The 22,974-nt window shown below is 41.7% G+C and overlaps 1 protein-coding gene across 3 annotated transcripts in view; it reads right to left on the reverse strand.

The window, feature by feature from the left end:
- Znf609 (zinc finger protein 609) overlaps window positions 1-22,581 on the reverse strand; it is a 138,136-nt gene extending 115,555 nt beyond the window's left edge. For all 3 annotated transcript variants that reach the window (XM_051197793.1, XM_051197792.1, XM_051197791.1), the window contains exon 1: window positions 22,227-22,581. The gene's annotated coding sequence lies outside the window, so the exon portion shown is untranslated. The remainder of the gene's footprint in view (window positions 1-22,226) is intronic.
- Between the last annotated feature and the right edge of the window lie 393 nt (window positions 22,582-22,974).

Here is a 22,974-nt window from a genome sequence, read left to right on the forward strand (position 1 = left end):
TACTTGCCTAGAACAAGGCTCTCAGTTCAAACCCTGCACAGCCATAAACAAACAAGTAACTAGTGCTTAAAAAAAAAAAAAGCCTGGTGGCACAAGTCTGTAATATACTTGCTTGGGAGGCTGAAGAAAGAGGACAGCAAGTTCAAACGCTACCAAGGCTACAGATCAAGTTCAAGGCAATACCAGACAACTTTATGAGACCTTATCTTAAAATTTAAAAGTGAAGCTGGGCATGGTAGTGCACACCTTTATCCCAGCACTTGGAAGGTAGAGGCTGGAAGTTCTGAGTTCAAGGCCAGCCTGGTCTATGCATGGACTTCCGGGCCAACAAGAGCTACAAAGGGAGACTGTCTCCAAAACAAAGAAAGTAAGTTTTGTTCAAAAAATCTGGGTGTGGGTGGGCTGGAAAGATGGCTCAGTGGTTAAGAGCATTGGCTGCTCTTCCAAAGAACCCAGGTTCAATTCCCAGCACCCACATGGCAGCTAATATCTGCCTATAATTCTAATTCCAATGGATCTAACTCCCTCACACAGACATCCATGAAGGTCAAATACTGTTAGAATTAAATGAATAAAGTTTTTTTTTTTTTTTTAACTCTGGGAGCATAACACAGTGATAAGATCACCTGCATAGCATATGTGATACCTTGTGATAGGGTAGATGGGGCCCCCAGCAAGTATGAAACAATAGCTGGGGCTCAAAAACCCTGGGTGCAAAGTCAAATGGATCTTCCTAGCAGCAAACCCTTAGCTTCCAACATAAGCAAACGGAGTTACAAACCTTCTGACAGCCAGGTGTCCACTCCTTGCAGCTGCTGGAGTGGAAGGAACCCATACAGAATTCCCCACCCCCACCACCAATGCAGCAGGCTGTTTGATAGCCTGAAACAACTGGACTGCTGTGGGTAGAGTGTGACTAATGCACACAGCTGGGAATGAAGGCCCTAGTAGCTGAAAACAAGCTCAAACCTCAGGCACAATAAGCTGTTTTTGCCTCAGGTCAGCTGGAGCGAATGGGAAAACCATGGTGTTTTCTGTGCTTTTGCTTTAAACTTTGCCCACATGTGCTTTGATGTTGAGGCCTGGAGAAGGGCTAGAACAGGTTTTGGCAGGTTTTCTCTTTCCCTCTCCAGGGTTTGACAGTTCTTTCTTTACTGATTTGTCTCATTTTATATCTCATTTCCATACATACACATTCAGCCAATCAAGGCCCATCAGGCTTTATATAACACTGTGCATGCAGGCTTTAGACACTCTTCCAATCGCTCTTATCATTAGAGGTGGAAGAAAAGAAGACTTCAGAGTCCATCTCTCAGAGAAAGAAGATTATTATTCTCCAGGCTGGCCAGAGACAGATCTGCTGAAGACTTGCCTCCAGCAAGGGAATTTGCTTGAGTTCCCACTCCTCTAGCTCCAACAGACACTGCACCTGCTTCCCCTAGAGCAGTGGTTCTCAACCTTCCTAATGCTGAGCGCCCCTTTAATAAAGATCATCGTGTTGTGGTGACCCCCCCCCAACCATAAAATTATTTTCATTGCTACTTCTTAACAGTAATTCTGTTACGGTTATGAATTGTAATGTAAATATCTTATATGCAGGTTATCTGATACTCGATCTTTGTGAAAGGATCATTCAACCCCCTAAGGGATGATGACCCACAGGCTGAGAATAGTTATAATCTGTTCCTGCTCAGCCTTCAAGACTTGTTGCTAGCTGTGTGTGGTACACACACTTTTAATCCCAGCATTCAGAAGCAGAGGCAAGCAGATCTCTGAGTTAAAGGTCAGCCTGGAGTCTGATCTACACAGAGTTCCAACATAGCCTGGGCTATACAGAGAGACCAGGTATCAAAACAAAACAAAAAGCCTGCTGTTCTTGTCAGTGGCCTCTTTCTGTTGACTGGCTCTGCAAGGAGCTGCTCTTGGCCAGAGTTCTGAGAACCAAGAGACTTTTGTGCTATACCATGTGCTGATACTCTTGGCTAGCGCCTGAAGCCTGCCAGGGCACAGAGCTGCAACACTTGTGAGCTCACAAGGCTTGCATTCTGCTGTCTCTGAGATCCTACTTTCCCTTTTGAATTTTTATTCCTGCATGTCAGATGAAGTTCTCCTGATTTTCCTTTAGAAAGTCAGTCCACTCCATGCTTGGAAGAAAGGTAAGACAAATAGGAGAAATACCATCTCACGAGGTTCAAGCTCCAGTGCACCTATCTCTCTCTCTCTCCTCTTTCTCTCTCTGGAAGATGTGAAGTGGAACAGCAGAAGCAAAGTAGATATGGCTATAAGAGACCCTTGTGCTATGGTATTGGGTACACTACTACCTTCCACATGATTAAATGGCATTAAACCAGTCAGGCATGGTGATAGCCACTTGTAATCCTAATGTTTGGGAGGTAAAGGTCCAAGGCCACCCTTGGCTACAGAGTGAATTTGAAGCCAATCTGGACTACATGAGATGCCATTGTCTTAACAAAGAAAATAATAGGCTAGCAAGATGGCTCAGCAGTAAAGGTACTTGTTGCCAGGCTTGACAATCTAAAGTTCAATCCCTTGAACCCCTACAGTAGAAGAAGAGAAACAACTTTCACAAGTTGTCCTCTGACTTTCAAATGCACAATAATAAACATTAAAAAAAAAATCCATAGAACCAAGTAAACATACACATACATGAATGTAAGTAAAACTGGATAATGTCAATATTACAGTATTGTAGTATATAGTTTGTAAGGTTCAGAAAGACAAATGCCACATGTTCTCATATACACAACCTATTTTTATTTAACTCACTATATAGTCTAAGCTGGCCTCAAACTGAGAAATCCACCCGCCTCTATCTCTGAAATACTTGAATTAAAGGTGTGTATCACCACTCATGGCCCTCTGATTTTTAGATAAATGTATTTACATGAGAGTGAATGTGGGTAGAGGCCATAAAACTAGACAGGGAAATACAAGAAAAGAGGAGAGGTTTTTAAGAAAAGTGTCAGGAAGGGTAGAATTATAAAAAGTGGAAAGGTTACAGGGAAATGGGATGGGGACCAATCAAAATAAAATATGAATCAAGAGTGGAAATTTGTTCCTTTAATTCCAACACTGGCAAGGCAGAGGTGAATCTCGAGTTCAAAACCAGTCAGTCCATATACTGTTCCAGGCTAGCCAACACTACAATGAGACCCATCTCAAAAACCAGAAAAAGGAATGTATATAAAAATGCTATAAAGAAACCTGTTAGTCTATATAAACAACAACTCAAGAAAATCTACATTTTCTACTTTAAACAGCCAAAACCTACAATCCTAGTTCTTGGGAAATGGAGGCAGAATTAAGTGAGACCCTGTCTTTAAGAACCCAGACCTTAAAGTGGGCAAGATAAGTTCAGTGGGTAAACTCCCTAGACACAACCTGAGTTTGATTCCCAGAACCCATTTTAAAAAAGAATTTAAAAAAAAAAAAAAAAAATTAGGTAGTCTCTTCTGGTCCTTCCATCATATGAGCCCTCACCAGAAATGTCCAGTGTTTTGACCTCAGTGGGAGCCAGTAATATTACTGCAGAACCAGGAGATCACACCTTAACTCTGCAGGAGAGAGACTCTGCACTTAATTTTGCTCATTTACAAATCTTAGTCAATTTTTCCTGATACCAGACATCCTTTTCTGGTCTCCCTTAGTAAGTAGCAAAGGCATCTGCTTGCTTTGTTCTCCTCCAGGTCTACCAGTTATGGCATAAGCTCTGTGTCAGTGTCATAACTTTTAGTTCAACAGAGCTGCTTGTAAGTTATAAAAAATAAAACAAACCATTATAAAAGGGCTTCAAGAGAGAGCTCTAAGACCATTAGCTGCTCTTGTAAAGGACCTGTAACTCTACTTCCAAAGGCTCTGATGCTATCTTCTGACCTCCACAAGCACCTGGCAGGCATATAGTTCATAGACATCCATGTAAACGAAACATCCATGCATATAAAATAAACATAAAAATTACTCTTTTTGTGTACTTATCCTTTCCTGGAAAAGTGTGGCTAACCACCCTCATCAAAGAGGGCTCTCTTTTCAGCAAATGGAGGTCATCCTAGGAAATCACAACTGGACATAAGACAGAGATAAACAGATCATGGGGAGCCCAGTCCCAATGGTTTTATCTACACTACTGCTCCTACATCTACAGCTCAGAGAACTTTGCACAAGAGTGGATGCAAAGATTCTAAGAGCCAGAACACCAGGATACCAGCTATGAAACAATCTCTTCTAGAAATGGCTGCATAAACAAGACTGGAACAATGGCAGTATCAATAGACATGTTAGCTGAGTGGTGGTGGAGTATTCCTTTAGACCCAGCCAGCACTGGGAGGCAGAGAGAGCAGATCTCTTGTGAGTTCGAGGCCAGTAGGGCTGTTACACATAGAAACCCTGTCTCAAAAAACAAAACAACAACAAAAAGACATGCTAATGTGAAAGGAGGAGATTTTTGCAGGTGCTAAGTCATAGACAAAGAACTTAGACAACTAATGACTGCTGGGAGGAAAAGAGTTAGCCTCTCCTAGAGATAGGCCTCCCTACTGGCTATTCAATGCAGAGTAGTCAATCTTGAAACCAAATACACAAGGACAGAACAGATTCAGCAGGTTGTATGTATATGAGTTTGTGTATACACATATGTATGTAATAATCATAATCAAAAAAGAGGCTATCAACTTGACAATGTAGAGGGAAATATGAAAGAGTTGGAGGGAGGTTAACTGGGAGGGGCTAGAGGCAGGAAAAGGAAGAGAGGAAGTGCTGTGTCTTTCAATTCATTAAAATTTTTAAAAAATACAGAAAAAAAAACACAGCACAATAACCTGGATGGAACGATATGCATCTGTAATTACAGCATTCGTACACAGAGATGGGAAGTAGAGACAAGAGAAACTGGTTGGACACTCATGGGCCAGCTACGCTGGAATAAAAAGCACAACAGTAGAAAGAGACCTTACCTCAACAAGGCAGAACTGACTCTCCAAAGTTGTCCTCTAATCTCTCCACATATGGGTTGTGGCACATATGTACCCTCATTCACACATTCTCTCTTCCTCTCACACAAGTTTTAAAATAAAAATACTTTAACACCGCCCCTCACGGTGGTATTAAGTTTTCCCATTCTTTGGCCACTAATTCTGAGAAGTATAAAATCTTTAATACTCCCCCCACTACATTGTTATTAAAGCCCTATCCTGATACTGATTCTGGGAAGTATTTACAACCAGAACAAGACAGTAGCACATATTAGAAAAGTCTCAGTTTTATGTAGAGGGAAACTTTTTATTTAGTTCTGATTCCTTTCCTAATGATGCCCAGCATTTCTCTGGCAGCACATTGACCCAATTTTTCTAGGAATTGCTTACCAGAGTTTCCAGTTTCATTTGGGAGTTAGCACTGTTAGCTAAGAATTATTCGTTCTGAGAAAGTACATGAGACTTCATGCTTATGTTTTAATTCAATTCTTGCACACTGAGATTCACTGATGTTTCATTTCACTCATAATATGTATTCCTGAAACAAAATCTTAAAGGGCTTAAAGTTCTTGCCCATTTTGGTGGTGAATTTCTATAATTCTAACATTAGGGATGTGAAAGCAGGAGGATTAAATATCCAAGGTCATGCTTCCCGGCTTGTTACTCAGCTCACTAGCCCACTTCCATTCTTGGGAATATGTTTTCCTTCCTTAATAAGCTATCTCTATTTCTAGTCCATGTCTAGCTTAAAAGGCAAGACCTTTTCTCTATCTCTCCTCCTAGTGATGGTCAGGACTTTTACCTAACCTGTACTGTTTTTCTTTTAAATGCCAATAAAACAATCCTTGAGCTTAAAAGAGAGGTCAAAGTTATTCAGGCTACAAAGTGAGTTTCCAATAGCATGAACTACACAAGCCCCTGTCTCATTAAAGGAAGGAGGGAAGGAAGGAGGGAAGGAAGGAAAGAAGTTAGAAATGCTTGCTATATAAGCATGGTCTCATACACTCCTATATCTCAAACACTGAGTGACACAGAGACAAAATAGAATTGCCTGGGCTCACTGACTGCTAGTCTATGTGAAAAATCCTTGCTAGATTCCAGGTTCAGAGAGAGACCCTGCATCAAAGGAAAAGGATAGAAAGTACTTGTGCACACACATGTACACAACATATATCAACCCCCCCAAAAGCTTAATGTCACAGAAAAATCATAATATTGAGCTCTTATGTGGATGTGTGCATATAAATGTGCTTGAGGATGCAAATGCTTTCCTTTATACTCTCCACTTTACACTGAAACAGGGATCCACCAATCTCCACATACACCCACCACAATACTGGGGTTACAGATGTGTGCTATTAACTAGTTTTTACACAGGTGTTGAGTATCTTACTATGGTCTTTATGTTTACATGACAAGCACTTTACCAACTGAACCAGATCGACAGACTCTTAATTTCTTTTCCTTTTTTAGCCCCCGCCCCCCACACACAGTTTTTCTATGTTGCCCTGTCTGTCCTGGAACTCACTATGTTGGTCAGGCTGGCCTTGAACTCAGATCCACCTGCTTCTGCTTCCTGAGTGCTGGGATTAAAAGCTTGTACAACCATAGCCCAGCTTTCAGACCGTTAATATTTAGCTTATGAAAAACACTGGCAAAATGGCTCAGTGGGAAAAACCTGAACCAATCCCTGGAACATACATACAAGTAAAAAGAAAAAACTAACTCTCCAAAGTCATCCTCTGATCACATGAATGTCATGGAACTAGAGCCCACATACAAATAGCAGGAGCATGTGCACACACACAAGCACACACACATACTAAAACAATTAAAAATAATACAAGTATTTATTCAAGTGCTAAACAAGATGGGTGTCATTACTTAAAAGCTTCTATATGAAACTTATGGCCATCAAGAAAATGTTTAGAGGTAACACCCTAAAAAGCAGCAGCATGGTACAATGAGAAAAATAAAATCCAAAAAAACAGACCAGCAAGATGGCTCAAAGGTATAGATGCTTGCTGCCAAGCCTAACAATCTGAGTTTGATCCCTAGGATACACATGATGGAAGGAGAGAACCAACTCCCACAAACTGTTCTGACTGCCATGGATGTACCATGGTATGACCATGCATATGTATGTACATATGTATTCATGTAATAATTAAGGAAAAACACAGATAACATCTATTACTACTCATCCTAGCAGCTCTACTTGTGTAGGCATGTGCATGTTGAGGGCAGATGACAATTTGTGGGAATCAGGTCTCTCCTTCTACCATGTGTGTTTTAGGGATTGAACTCAGGTTGTCAGATATGGCAAAGCAAGTGCCTTTACCTCCTCAAGCCATCTGCTCTTTTTTTCTTGTTGTTACTGTTCTGAGACAGGGTCTTGCTATTATATAACCCATGTGTTGATCAGGCCAGGGCTGATCTACAAAGCAAGCTCCAGGACAGCCAGAACTATATAAATAAGTATGAGCAGGAACATCTACCTTCAATTATACAGGGAAATTTCAAATTAGTTTTTTGCTTTTGCTTAATTTCTATATTGCACCCAGTTGTTTTTTCTACGATTTTTCAAAAGACTCCATTTTTCTCCTCATAGCCTCTAAAACTATCAAATAAACTCTTTTTCTGTTTTGTTTTGTTTTTTTTGAGATAGGCTTTCTCTGTGTAGTCCCGACTGTCCTAGAATACACTCTGCACACCAGGCTGGTCTTGGATTCAGGGATCTACCTGCCTCTGCTTCCTGAGTGCTGGGATTAAAGGCATGTGCCCAGCAATTATCTGGGGTTTAATTGTTTATTTTATTTGCATTGGTATATTTTCTGCATGTATGTCTGTGTGAGGGTGTCAGATCCCCTGGAACGGGAGTTACTGCCATATGGGTGCTAGGAATTGAACCTGGGTCCTCTGGAAGAGCAGCCAGTGCTCTAACTACTCAGCATCTCTCTAGCCCAGCTATCTGTTTAGTATGGATTATTTACTCTTTTGCTTTAATATGAACTTCAAATGTTGTAAATATTAGTTTGATTGTGTGTGTGTGTGTGATGGGGGAGTTGAGATAGCACTGGCTGTTCAGAACTTACTATGTAGACCAGGCTAACCTCAAACCCTCAAACTAACAAGAAATCCACCTTCCTCTGCCTCCCAAGTGTTGGGATTAAAGGAATGTGACATCATGCCCAGCTAAATACTATAGCTTTTAAATCGTTCTATACCCAGTATGATTTTTCTATGCAGCTCTGGATGCATTCTGAGGATATGAGTTCAGATATAGCATTGCCTCAAAAGGGGGCAGGGGCAATGTGAAATCTACCTAGAAACTCACTATCACAACCTACAAGTAGACTAAATGTACCACATTTTTCTTAGCATGGATCTGAGTTAAAAAAAATTTTAGGGGCTGGGAGCTTCAACTCATGTGTAGGGTCCTTGCTTACCCTGTATTTGACCTCCAGAGCCCCAAAACATATTCTAATGTTATGTATCATAAATAACCTATTTTAGCAAAATGACTAATAGCCCTTCTAGTACTCTGTAACTGTATAATCTGGTGGTATACATAATTAAAAATAGAGTAGTCAGGTCCTAATATTGCCTTATACCTTGGCTACTCTGGTAGTTTAAATAAAAATGGTCCCCATAGTTTCATATGTTTGAATGTTTAGTCACCAGGGAGTTGAACTGTTTGAAAGGATTATGAGGATAAGAGGCACAGACTTGTTGGAGTAGTTGTGACAGAGGCATGTGTCACAGTTCTTATGGACAACTTGAAGGAATTGGCTCTCTCCACCATGTGGGTACTGAGGACTGAACTCAAGTTAGCAGGTATCTTTACCCCCTGAGCCATTGCACCAATTTTCGATGCAGGGTCTCAGTGTATAACTCAGGCTGGCTTGGAACTCAAAATGTAGCCAAAGTTGACCTTTAATTCATGGTCCTCCTGCCTCCACCTTACAAATGCTATGCCAATCCATATGCATGTTCTTTTAAAGATTGAAAAAACTAACTCAAATTTGTTAAAGCCTCACTAGAAAGAAGGAAGGTCATTATTCTTGGCCTTTTCCCCTTGAGAAAGGAGAAAATTCAGAAGCCCAAAGCCTACTCAGCAGCTGAGCAAATCCCATTTTAGGGAACTGCTCTTACCCCTGGAGTCTTCCAGACACAACTGAATGCAACTGTCATTGTGATTAACTTCCAGGAATGCCAGCCAGCAGGAAAGACTTAACAAGTAGCTATTTCCTTCAGTCAGCTGGACTAGGGAACAACCGCAGATACTGCATCTTTCTCTCTGCTAGGCAGAAAAGCAGCTACCAATCTGAGGCGTCTATAACCACCTAGGAACATACCAGCATCAACCAATTTTATTACAAGCTACTAACCTCCTACTTGATCCATCTAACCCTTCTACATTTCCAGCCTCCTTTACCCTGTTCCATTTACACTACATCATTTCTCAACCTTTTAATACTATATAATTACTTACTATGCTTATTCTTATCTCCTTTTAAAAGATACAATCTGCTGGGCCTGGTGCCTCAAGCCTGTAATTCCAGCACTGCAGAAGGTAAGGCAGGAGGAATGCTTCAAAGCCAGCTTGGACTACAGAGCAAAACCTCTTTACTCACAAAGGTAAAGTCCATTAGTGGCTGGTTTTTGTCTTGGTCTATTTTATTCACTGACAGATCTAAGAAGCTAGAATAATATAGAACATATACCAGGAATCCAAAGGAATGAAACAAACAAAACCTTAAAAAGGTAAACAAGACCCAGAGTATCCAATACTATTTCTCTAGCAGAACCAGGCTGGTTCCTGTGAGTGGCCCACCTTGCAAACCCTCCACATTAGGATGCATGCATGGAGTAGGCAATGCTCCAGGCAATAAGGTAACAAAGCCTGCCCTTGAATCAGAAGGGGTTCTTAAGCCATTCACAGCCTGCCTTGTTCCTACTTTATTCAATCTGGGATAAAACATGTTGAATGGAATTTGTTTTAGTATAAAAGGAGTTTGAAAAAAACAATTACATGAAGTTTCTTTTTTTCAAAGTCTAAGTCTATTTCAATTCAGAAAACATTAATTATGCATAGTTATATTCAAAGCTTTGGGCTAGGAATTATGGGGACAAAAGAACAGAGGAGACACTGCTGTCTTACAGAACTTAGAATGAAGCAAGAAGAAAATACATTCACAAATAATTATCATTTAAGGTAGAATATGATAAAGTACTATAACCGAGATCTTAGTCAATCTCCCTCCCACCCCACCCCCCAAAAAAATTCCTGAAGAGAGATAGAAAAAAATGAAATCAGTTCTCGAGACTGAAGAATGAGAAGAAACGTGGGTTTAAAAGACTTCAGGAAAAAAGATTAAGCACTAAACTAGTTTGAGGGAAGGGATGGGCTGGGGATGTGAATGCCCTGGAAGCAGAGAAGGGCATTCTAACAGAAAAGAAAAAAGAAACTGATTGAAAATATCCAGGGTAAGGCTGGGCAGTGGTGGTGCATACCTTTGATCTCAGCACTTGGAAGGATCTCTGTTGAGTTCGAGGCCAGCCTGTTCTACTGAGCAAGTTCCAGGACAACCTCCAAAGCCACAGAAAAACCAGAGTAAGTCATTGGGATGGCTATAAAAAAAGATATTGATAGACTGAAACACAAAATAAAGCCGAGGAAGGCCAGGTTTGATCAAGACAAATAACATCTGAAATAAGCCTAGAAGCCAGTAAGATGGCTTAGTGGGGGCACTTGCCCCACAGCTTGGCAAACTGGGTTCAATCCTCAGAATCTATGTAAAGGTAGAAGAGAACTGACTCCACAAGGTTGACCTCTGACTTCCACATGTGCACCATGATACCCACCACATATAAATCAGGCTCTCTCCTCTGCACAATAATTTTAAATTGTTTGTTTTTGAGACAGGGTTTCTCTGTATACTTCTGGCTGTCCTAGAACTCACTCTGTAGACCTGGCTAACCTCGAACTCTGAGATCCACCTGCCTCTGCCTCCCAAATGCTGGGATTAAAGATATGCACCACTGCCACCTGGCAAATGGTTTTAAACACTGGCTTATTTATACTAGTGGGCTAGTTTTTTTTAAGCAAGGAAGAAAATGTGCCAGATTATAATTTTAAAAATCTATGCTAGGCTGGATGTGGTAGTACAGACCTTCCCAGCACTCAGGAAACAGAGGTAGGGAATCTGATGCCCTCTTCTGACCTGTGGGCATCAGGCATGCATGCAGTGCTGAGACATACATGCAAGCAAAACATTCATACATATAAAATAAAAATACTTAAAATTTAAAGAAATAAAACCCCCTCCCCAAAATACATGGTGGGTTTCTGTGTTACTTATTCTAGAACCAAATGATTTTCTTTTAGAGCATTTATATTTATAATTACATAGTCATTAGATGACTATCTCCTCATAAAGACTACAGGTCTCAACAGGGCAGGGAAGGGACCACATTTGGCCTAGTACATGAAATACTCAACAAATAAATAAAAAATATACAATAGCAGCACCATGTAGTACAGAACATATAACATGAGATTACTGCACAAATGTAAGAAGATAAAAAACTGAGCTAGATCAGATAAGAAAAAAAAAGGGGGGAGGAAAATGGAGGTGGAGACATGCTCAGCAATAAAGAACACTAGCTGCTCTGCTAAAGGATCTGGGTATGATTCCCTATACCCTGTAGTAGTTTCAGGGGGATTTAATACCCAACTCCCCACCTCCATGGGCACTCAATACACATTTTTTTTTTTTTTAAAGTGAAGTAAATGGAAAACAGATGATTCAGTGAGTGATCAGATGAGGTTGGAAGCAATGGGAAGAACAGTAACAAAGGATACATGTTTCAGAAATTTTGAAGTGGAAGTACATACTAAAGCAGATGCCAAGTAAAAAAAATACTGTTTCTTCATATATATATTTATATCAGATTTATGCGACCCATTGGGTCTCACTGTTTTGTTTCTCTTCTATTACGGTTTTATTTCTAATACCATTTCTAGAAACAAACCTTGTCCCGGAACAAGGGTAAGCATTCGAATTTCATACCAAACTTCAAAATTTGTAACCATAGTTTACAGGGTTTATTCATTAATGTCCACTTCAGTTCACATGATGGGATATCCCCAACCAGACACAAAGTGCCACCTAGAAGGGAGCTGTAGAGGTGGCTCAGGTTAAAAGCACAAGCTGCTCTTACAGAGAACCTGAGTTCAATTCCTAGCAACCAACCACATGGTTGCTCACAACCATCTGTAGTGAGTTCTGGTATGCCTGCAGACAGAACACTTTATATATAATAAATAAATCTTTTAAAAGAAAGAAAAGAGAGAAAGAAATGTTGCTAGGAACGGTGCTAACAACAACATACCAAAACCCTGTAAGCTGTATTTTTAACAGGGTAAAGAAAATACTACTGTCTTCCTCTAAAAATATTAACCTACTTCCTAAGAAATGACAGGTAACAACAGCCTGCAAATATGGTACCAGCACTCAATGTACCCTAACTATAGGGATCTGGATTCCACTGTGGTCTGATTAGGTTGTGTGGTACATACTACTCTGGCCATTTGCAAATTAAATTCCCTCTGATGTCCCACAAGACATAAAATGCAACTATCTATAAGTGCTGGAGAGATGGCTCAGCAGATAAAGGTATTTGATGCCAAGCCTGACAACCAGAGCCCCCTCCCCCATACCAATATGATGGAAGGAGCAAACCCATTCCTGTAAGTTGTTCTCTGACCCCCATATGCCTGCCATAACATAAGTGTCCATAAAATGAATACATAAAATTAAAAACCTTTAAATGGGAGGGGCCTGGAGAGATAACTCAATGGTTAGAGGCACACAGTGCTCTTGAAGAGGACTTTGATTCCAGGACACACATGTGACAGCTCACAACCATCTGTAACTCCAGATCCAGAGGATCCAATGCCTTTGGCTTCCACCATCACTAATTGAGTGTACATACTCACACAGAGACTCACACTCATACACGTTCAAATAAAGTAACTCTTTTTCAAACTGTAAAAAGCAAATAAACCTATTATAAAACTAATTATAAAATTTAATCTGTAAAACTAATTATAAAATTCTATGCTGGGCCAGGCGGTAGTGGTGCATGCCTTTAATAATCCCAGTGCTTGGGAGGCTGAGACGGATGGATCTCTGTGAGTTTGAGGATAGCCTGGTCTACAGAGTGAGTTCCAGTACAGGTTCCAAAACTACAGAGAAACCCTGTCTTGAAGAAAGAAAAATTTTATGCTGGGACATTACTGTAGTTCAGCACTCAGAAGGCAGAGATGAGAAGATTATCAAAAGTTTGAGGCCAGCCTGGTCTAAATATCAAGTTTCAGGCTAGCCAGAGCTACACAGTGAGTTCTTGTCTCAAAAACAACAAAGTAAACAAATAAAAATATAAAATAATTTAAAACCACACATTTGGGACACTTCCCAAATAACCATTAACTTGCTTGAAAATCAAGTCATGTGCTACAGATGGCTGCAGATACAGCAATACACTACTAGGATTCCACTGAGTCTAAAACAAATAATTCTGTTCACCGAGTATTCCTCATCAGGACCAATTGGGTTAAGTACAAATTTATAACAGTGAATACTATTTCCAACATGCAAAGATGCCAATACTATATGCTTTCCCCTCCATACTAAAAACAAAAGATTAAAAGACCATCATCTTAATAATATTTAACATACAGCAAAATGAAACAAAAACAGTTACTATTGGAAGTTTTAAATCTAAGGATTACCTAGAAAATTGCTGCTAAAATCCTAATTTGGGGAAATAACTTGGTTATGTGATTTTATTCCCTTACATTACTTGAGGGCTCAAGACCTAACTCAAAACTTTGGGCTTGAGCCCTAAGCAACTAAATAAAACAAAAGACCCAAATAATCTCATTTTCTGAACAAAGTACTGTGATTAATTCATATTTAGTCCCAAGAGGTTAACTCAAAGTAGGTTTCACCCAACAAAGAATGCCCAACTAGCCTTCACATCCAGTTCCATTAAGCACAAAGATTTCATATGTAAAATATTAGTTAGCATCCTGAAGTTACTTCTTGCTGATACCAGGCAAGTTCTTCCAGACAGGCTTTCCTTCCCTCAAACTAAACACTGTTCTTTTCCAGCACCCTGTGTCTTTTACTTCCATGTCTTAAGCACACTTGAAAAAGACATAAATGAGCCTGGTGTGGTGGCAAATGCCATTTAATCCCAACATTTGGAAGGCAGGAAGATAGATCTGAGTTCCAAGCCAGCCTGGTCTATGTATTGAGTTTTAGGGCAGCCAGAGCTACATAACAGAAACCTGTCTCAAAAAGAACAGAACATTGTAAGTGGTAAAATGGTAAGCCTGCAGAATGAAGGCATAATCACCCTTCAAAAAAAAATAGCTTAATGGGATTAGAGTGATGGTTCAGCTGTTAAGAGGGCTTACTGCTCTTCCAAAAGACCCAGGTTCCCAGCACCCATAAAGCAGCTCACAACTGTTTGCAACTCCCAGTTCCAAGGGATCCGACACCCTCACACAAACTTGCAGGCAAAACACCAATGCCCATAAAATAAAAATAAATAAATCATTTAAAATAGACATTTTTAAAAACAGATTAATAAAAAGTACAACCTTCTAGACATAACAAACAGGAATTAAGAGCTGGAACTAAAGGTACACTCTCATTAGGACTCCTGAACTTTTGACATAGCCACAAAAACTACTCACATAAACTATATGTGACCAGTTTTTCCATCACCATTTCTGTTGCTAGAAATCCTACAGTCAAATGGAAACATAACAATCTCATCTAATTTGTTCACTTTACAGTTAAGAAAAGTGAAAACAAGCCTGGCAGTGGTGGCACACACCTTTAATTCCAGCACTTGGGAGGCAGAGGCAGGCAGATCTCTGTGGGTTAGAGGCTAACCTGGTCTAAAGAGTGAGTTCCAGTTACACAGAGAAACCCTGTCTCAAAAAGCCAAACAAAAAAGTGACTTCCACAAAGTCACACAGCCAAGAGGCACAGCAATATTTAGAACCTGGATATTATGACTCCCAATTGTGGGTTTTTTGTTTTGTTTTGTTTTGCCCTCTATTCCTTGAAAACCGACACTAGTAAAATAATTAAATATAATGTGTATGTATGTGTACACACACACACACACACACACACACACACACATATAATCAGCTCAGACAATATCTTAACTGTAACTAAGCTAAACAAAAACAAAAGTTGGGCCTGGTAAGATGGCCACCAAGCCTAGCAAAACCTGAGTTCAATCACCTTGAGCCATACTGAGGGAGAGAACTGACTCTTACAAGTTCACATGTGCACTGTGGTACGCAACACACACTCCTCTCAATACATTGCTAAAATTAAATAATAAGTAAATACGACTTTTAAGATAATAAAAAGAACTTTAAAAAATAAAGGCGGGGCTGGAGAGATGGTTTAGTGGTTAAAGCATTTGCTGCTCCTGCCCAGGATCAGGGGGTTCAATTCCCATGACCCATATTGTGGTTCACAACAACCCACAACTCCAGTTCCAGAGGATCCAATACCCTCTTCTGACCTTTGAGAGTAGTGGATATACATGTTGTACACAAACACTCATACACATAAAAATAAAATAAACCTAACAAAAAATTTTAAATAAAATCTGTCCTGGACTAAAGTTGTAGATTAGTAGCACAACCCCTACAGTATACATACTATCCTGGATTGGATTCCCAGTACAGTCAAATAAATTGGCAAAATTCATCTTTATAAGGAAGACAAAACTGGGCTTGGTGGCTCAAGTCGGTATTTTTTTTTTGTTTTGTTTTGTTTTTTTTTTTTGGTTTGTTTTTGTTTGTTTTTAGGCATTGTTTCTCTGTGGCTGTGGAACCTGTCCTGGAACTAGCTCTGTAGACCAGGCTGGTCTAGAACTCAGTGATCCACCTGCCTCTTCCTCCCAAGTGCAGGTGCTGGGATTAAAAGCATGAGCCACCAATGCCTGGCTCAAATCAGTAATTTCGCGACACCTTAGAGACAGGCAGGGAATGCATAGTGATTTGTGAGGCTAGCCTGGGATATAATGTGAGACTGTCAGAAAGAAAGAAAGAAAGAAAGAAAGAAAGAAAGAAAGAAAGAAAGAAAGAAAGAAAGGAGGGAAGGAGGGAGGGAGGGAGGGAGGGGGAAAAAAAGGCAAGTGCTAGAAAGATGGCTCACTGGTTAAGACCTGTGAGGATGATCCAAGACCCAGGTTCTATTCCTAGCACCCAAAAGGAGGTTAACAACTGTTTGTAACCACAGTACCAAAAGACACCCTCTTTCTGGCTTCCTTGGAAGCTAGGCATGCATGTGATACACATACATAATGCAGGCAAAACACCCATACACACAAATAATAAAAACATAAAAAACAAAATTAGACAGGAAGCAGCCCCTAAGCCCAACAAAAAGAATCATTTATTTATACTGAACAAGAACTAAAGGATACAAACCTGGCACATAGTTTCAGTTACTTTATTCATTACTATATGCCAGACTATAGTAACTGTGTCCTGTGTGCCCATCAAATGTGCTCCCTCCATAGGAGGGGGCCAAAATGAGAATTATCCTACTAGAAAGCCGCTGTGGATATACCTTAGCAATAGGTTATCTAGCATGTGAGAAGCTCTTAGTTCAATCTTCAGTATTGCAAATATATAAGTAATAAGTTAGTATTTGACACTGATGTACTAAAAGGCTGAAAAGTGAGAGACCTTTCTGACACAGATAAGTACAAAAGGAAATCACAAATAAGGTCAACAGTAAAGAACAATTGAAGGTGAAAGACTATTTTGAAATCAGACAAGAATAAAATCCAAGAATAGATGGCCAGACACTAATACCACAGGGCGTAATAAGAAGGCAGTTTCAGAACTTGCCTAGCATCAGACGGCTATCACCTACAAGAAAAAAGTGAACAAACAAAAACAAAAAAAGAAATCACAGCAACAAGAGAGAAACTCAAGGTTTGCCCTGAGTGCTGGACTATATGACCTAATGAGTATTTGACATTTCTTATTTCTGGGACGCTGATCCAAGAGCAAACAAGAGAATCATAAAAACTCAGCCCTTTTGGATCTAGATGTGCCTCATTCATTGATCTGGCTGCTCACAAGACTGTAGTTCAACTACTGCTGCTAGAGCAAGACATTTGGGGAGGAAGACAGGTGAGAGGGAAGGAGGTGGAGGATTTGGATTGTGACTATAATTGGACTGTAATTAGTGTTTCCACACTGCTGGAGAAGTCTTCAGAGCAAAGAACGGGGATGAGTGATGAGTGAGGAAGAACAGCACAGGAATCAAAGCACTGAGAATGACAGGTGAGGACATGGTGCTTTATGAACAATTCAAATAAAACAAAACCCATGATAGTGCTTGCCTCTCCATGTCTACAATCTGAATTCAATCCCAAGATCCCACAGGATGGAAGAAGGTAATCCTCTGCCCCCACTCCCACCCCGAGAAAGTCATCTGGACTTTAAAACAGTTAACAGAGTTTCTTCCTTTCAATTAACTGTTGACCAATATACTGTGAATTCTACTGGACATACCCATTTCTGGGTATGTATGCATGACAAGAGAAGGCCCAAGCAGCCTGTGACATAACTATGGAAAATAATTACAAAATACACATAAAGTTACTTGTTCATAATTTTAGTGGGCCCAAGGATGGTGGTGTATGCCTGTAATCCCAGTCTTTGGGAGGTTGAAGAAACTCTTGAGTTAACAAGAGGGTCACAAGTTCATGGCCAGCCCGGGTTACATAGCAAGACACTATCTCAAATGAGATGAGAGAGCAAATAGCTCAATGAACATGGAAAAAGGAAATCCTATTAATGGAAGATGGTAATACCAATCTAAAGAGAAATCTATGAATTTTCAGAAATCCTCAAAATATAAACTATTATTCCAGGTCATAGGAAACAAAATAGTTGCTTTTATTGTTTTTAAAAGTGAATATTTAATAGAAATAATTCTTTAACGTCATTTGTCCCCTGGTGATAATTTAGTTTTAAAAAGTGATGTTAGGAAGATCAGAAAAAAGTTATAAAGGTAACTGGGGGGGGGGGGGGGGGAATACCCTAAAAATTAAAGAAGGCAAACTGAAGAAATGCAAACTTCATGGAGGAAATGGCATTTGTAAAATAAAAGCATGCAAATTTCTTGGGTAAGGAGCTTCAGATGGATGTAGCTCAGCAAAGTCAATTGCGCCCTTCGCATAAAACCAGCTGGGGATCCTCTCAGTGGGCTAAAGCTTTTCATCATCAAAAAAGCAAAGAATGTTCTGTTTCCCATTTCCTTCTAATAAACAAGTCCTAGAAGCACTGAATTACCACTATTTCCTTCCCTTTCATGAGGCATAAAGCCTGAACTTCCAGAAGTACAATGGGGCTGTGAAGGGCCAGAAAAGAATCTCTTCTCTATTCCATTACCATCTCACTCACAAATCAACAATAGGCATTAAGAGATGTGAAACAAAGTGCAATTTCACACATGTGCGCGGAGCCTAAACCACACAGGACTGAGTATTTTCTTGTCACTGTGGCATGTGATTCTTCAGCCACCTGCTCAATAATCCCTCTTCAGCTGCACAGCTGCTGCCAATGCCACATGTTTTGCTAGGCAGGTGCTTCCGTGAATTACCTGTTCTCTAGTGAAGAGAGTCCTTCACTGACACTTAGTGGACCCAGAACCTGCCAATCAGCATCACCCATCTTCATTTTGCTTGTCACAGCCAACTTTTATTAGAGAGGTAATATGAGGGCATTATTTAGCACACTGTAGTTTTTGTATTTCATTCATTTTTCATTGTTGCTGTTTTATTTTTAAAATGGAAAATGCTTTAAAAATAATAAAATAGACATGAGAATTAAGTTACTGAAAAGAAAACTTGCCACACAACCAAAGGCTACCTTATTTCAGTGTGGCTTCACATGCCTGGCATCAGTCCCATCCTGGCTGGTTTTCCACAATGAAAATAAGAATTGCTTAGCTGTCTTTCTAAAATACCTGGCAAAGAAATAGAGAGGGGAAGCAGACAGGCAACTGCTGGAGAACAAATACTCCTGTTATGTATATATCCTCCATGCCTGAGCTCAGGCACAAGTGCTGAGTGTCAAATGATTAATGATTGGCACTTCCATTTAACAACACCAGTAGTTTCCTCACCAAATTATCTTGTTCCAGCCATTTAGTTGCTATATGTTAAATGCAACATATTACTACCAGAAGCCAAAATTATACTTCCATAACCACACACAAGCACTAATGTGTCCAGCTATCTAGACCTCTCACAAGGTCTAGATAGCTGGAGGGGAAGAATTCAAAGTGACCTCTGAAAGATATTCACAATATTGCCTAAGAGATGATCATACTCAAAAGATTCATGTAAGATTCCTGGCAGCAAGAGTCCAATTCTGAATCTAATCAAGGCAAGTTTAATGTGAAGCTCTGCCTTCACTTGCACCCAACAACACTCAGGAAAACAAAACCAACAGCCGAAGAAGAATCCCTGAATTCAGTTTAACTAGGCACACTAGGAAGCCAAGGATATATAGTTAGAAATAGCCTAAGGGCAGACAACACTTTGGGTAAGACTTAAAGACAATTATACTATCCAAAAAATTAAGTGCAGCCAAAAGGTGGTGGCACATGCCTTTAATCTCAGCACTCAGGGCAGAGGAAGGAAAATTTTTGAGTTTGAGGCCAGCCTGGTCTACAGAGCCAGTTCCAGGACAGTCAAGGCTACACAGACAGAAACACCCGTCTAGAAAAACCAAAATAAAATAGTGTCAAAACAAACCTGTTCTCTCGTATCAAAGTCCCAACATAAAAGTGGCAGGCCATCATTATTAAATAAGGAATGAGGGAAGGAGAGACCAATTTAACACTCACCAAAACCAAAGGCTAAAGTTCCTATTTAATGATAAACTATGGAAAATGGTTGGGTAGCTATGCGTACACTACATATTGAATACAATCACCTTTACAATGAATCTTATTTCTAATCTTTTAAGTTTTCTTTAAGGTCTTACATTAAAAGCCTCTTTTCTAGCCCAAAATATTGGTGGGGGGGTGTATACACATATATATGTTATAATTGATATACATACATACTATATACACACTAATCCTACAGTTGCTACACACACAATTGTGCCAGAATAATGCTTGAAGACTTTCATGAACAGTCAAGGATATGATTCTTCTGGGGAAGTTTCTTCCCACCCTTCTCTCTAAAGCCCCTAGATCCAAATGATATTTTTAACAGTTCCTCTCTGTGGTAAATTTTTCTCTACAATACCTGGTTCATCTTCTTTCATTAAGAAGTGAATTGTAAAGGGAAAGTTTTGTTTTCAAAGTCTGTCTTAGGCAAATTGGATGGCTTTTTTGTTATGTAATTATCGACCAGGAAGTCATCATTTAAAAAGGTACTTGGATGCAGGGCATAGGTGCATGACTGCAATATGGAGGCCCAGGCAGAAGGATTTTGTGCCAGGGGCCAGCCGGAGCAACTAATGACTCCCTATAAGGGGCTGGGGGGCACTTGCCAATCTTACTCCTAACTGATCTACAGTGGTTTTCCTAAGAGAACAAACAAAAATCATTGCATAAGTGTCCCATTTCTATACAGAAACACTTAAGTATGATGTTTTATGTAAGTATAGAAGCCTCTCCTTGCAGTCTTTTTCGTCAAAGGTCGGCCACAAAGCATGAGGGTGGCGCATCCCAGATGCTATTCCTTCACAACTTAGTAACAGGCTAACCAGAGGCAAGCACAACATGGCTGGCATCCTCTATTCTTTGGGAAAAATGTGTGCCAGTGAGCTATGCATTGTTCCTCACTCAAAAAGAAGAGCCTTTCTTTCTGTCTGGCCTCCTCCAATGGCAAGCCCCAGTCTGGAAAAAGAAGAAAATGGCACTGTGGAGCCTGGGAGATGGAGCATATCCAAAGCTCTCAGACAAGACTTGAACCTATGACCTTCACTGTGTACACAATAGGCGGGTGAGAGAGACCGGTTTATCTCTGCTGCAACAGTTCTCAGCCCTGGGGTAGCACTCCCGATAAAATGACACGACTATTGTGTAGCAGCAGAACAGTCATCTCCTCACGACAGCCTAAACCAGCACTCCCTCCCCCAAGACAAAGCAGCAGGGGTGAAATTAACTCAAGGCTGCAGAGCAAAGCCTAATACAGAAAAGAGAGGCCTGTGAGGGCTTAGGGACTCTCCTCAGCCCCTGGGGCTCTGGACACATGGCTGGAACCTGGCTCTCCCCCCCCCCCCATCTTTCCCACTTTCATTTGGGTAGGAAGCGGTTTCTGAGAGAATTTAATCATCTGTGATTTGTTCAGAAACATTCCCCCTGAAGGGCTCTGCTCTCTCCACCCTGTGTGAGCCTAATTCCTAGAAGCTGAAATGACTGTTTGCCGCTGCCTGTTTCACAAACACACATTAATTGGTCAGATGTGTCTCCTCCTCCTCAACCCCAGAGGGAGGAAGGAGAATCTGAGCGAAGCACAGAGATGATCCAACCGTAATTACACATAAAGGGAAAAGAGGGCAGCATGGGTTTTCCAAACAGGACAGGGTCTCAAACCCTCCGGGGGGTACAGGGACAGCAGTTTAAAGTCCAGGCCCAGAGAGCCCTCCATCTTGAAGAAAAGAACAGGAGTAAATGTGACCTAAGACTGGGAAAGGGGCACACACCCACAACCTACTGACTGCACGCTCCCAGCCACCTTGCTCTCCTTCCCGGGCCGCGCACACGTCCTGCTTTCAACCCTCCGCTCCCCACGCTCCCCTGAGTCCCTGGCGAACCCCAGTCGCCTGGGGCCCCCTCAGCAGAGCCTCAGAAAACTCTCTGGCCTGCCCCTACCACCTGGTCAGACCAGAGGCTATCCCGGGCACCGTCACCCCCAGCCCGAACCGCCCGGGCCACGCTTTGAACTTCACCTCGGGCCCCCTCCCCCACCCACGCAACGACCCCGCTTCCCCCCCGCACACACCTCCTCGCTCCGCCCCGGCCCCCCCAACCCCCACTTCCTCCGGCCGGCGCCGCTGCCCCGGCGCCCTCCGCGCCCCTCGGCGCCGGGCCTTCCTCAGCGTCGCCTCCCCCCTCCCAGCCCCAGCTCCACACAAAGCTTAGGACTCACCGCGCGGCCGGTCCCGGGAGCCGCCACCTCCGCCCGCCCGGGGCCCCGGGCCGCAGAGCCGCCACTGCTACGCGTCCCGGGCCGCCATCCGGGCCGCGGCCCCTCCCCCTCCCCGCCCCGGCTCTCCGCCCCTCCCCGCGCCGCTCCGCCCCGCCTGGCCGAGGCCGCTGTGTCCGGGGCCGCGGGTCCCTCAGTCGCCGCCGCCGCCGCCGCCGCCGCCGCCGCCGCGATCCGGGACAACCAGGGCAGCCCGGAAGACCCGGACACTGGACTCTCGTGCTCTCGGATCCGGATTCCGTGCGCCGAGGAGTCTGGAACTGGCGAGTACGCGAGGAAACCCGGAACCCGGATGCCGGCGCCAAATCCTGGGTAAATGCGCGGTTGCCGCGGGTCCTGAGCAAATGCTGGAAAACCCGGTGGGCGGGTTGAAACTAAGATAAGTTCAGAAGCCCAGGCTGGAGAGCTTGAACTTAGTGCTCCCTTCTCGTGCAAAGAACTCTCGCTGGATCAGACTTTCACACTGAGAAGTATCTGGAGAAGCGTTTCCTTCAACCATGGAAAGAGAGACCACGGGGTCTGATCATGAATATCCAAAAACAACAGAAGACAAGTACACAGCTCTTGATAGTTTCATACGTTTTCCTCTTAGTTCGACAAACTATTTTAAGAAAGAATTTATGGGGGGGGGAGAGGGAACGAATCGTGACGCACGTATGCTGGTCAGCGGACAATTTATGGGAGTCAATTA

The sequence above is a fragment of the Phodopus roborovskii genome, unplaced genomic scaffold (genome assembly GCF_943737965.1).
Source record: "Phodopus roborovskii unplaced genomic scaffold, PHOROB, whole genome shotgun sequence".
Classification (NCBI taxonomy): domain Eukaryota; kingdom Metazoa; phylum Chordata; class Mammalia; order Rodentia; family Cricetidae; genus Phodopus; species Phodopus roborovskii.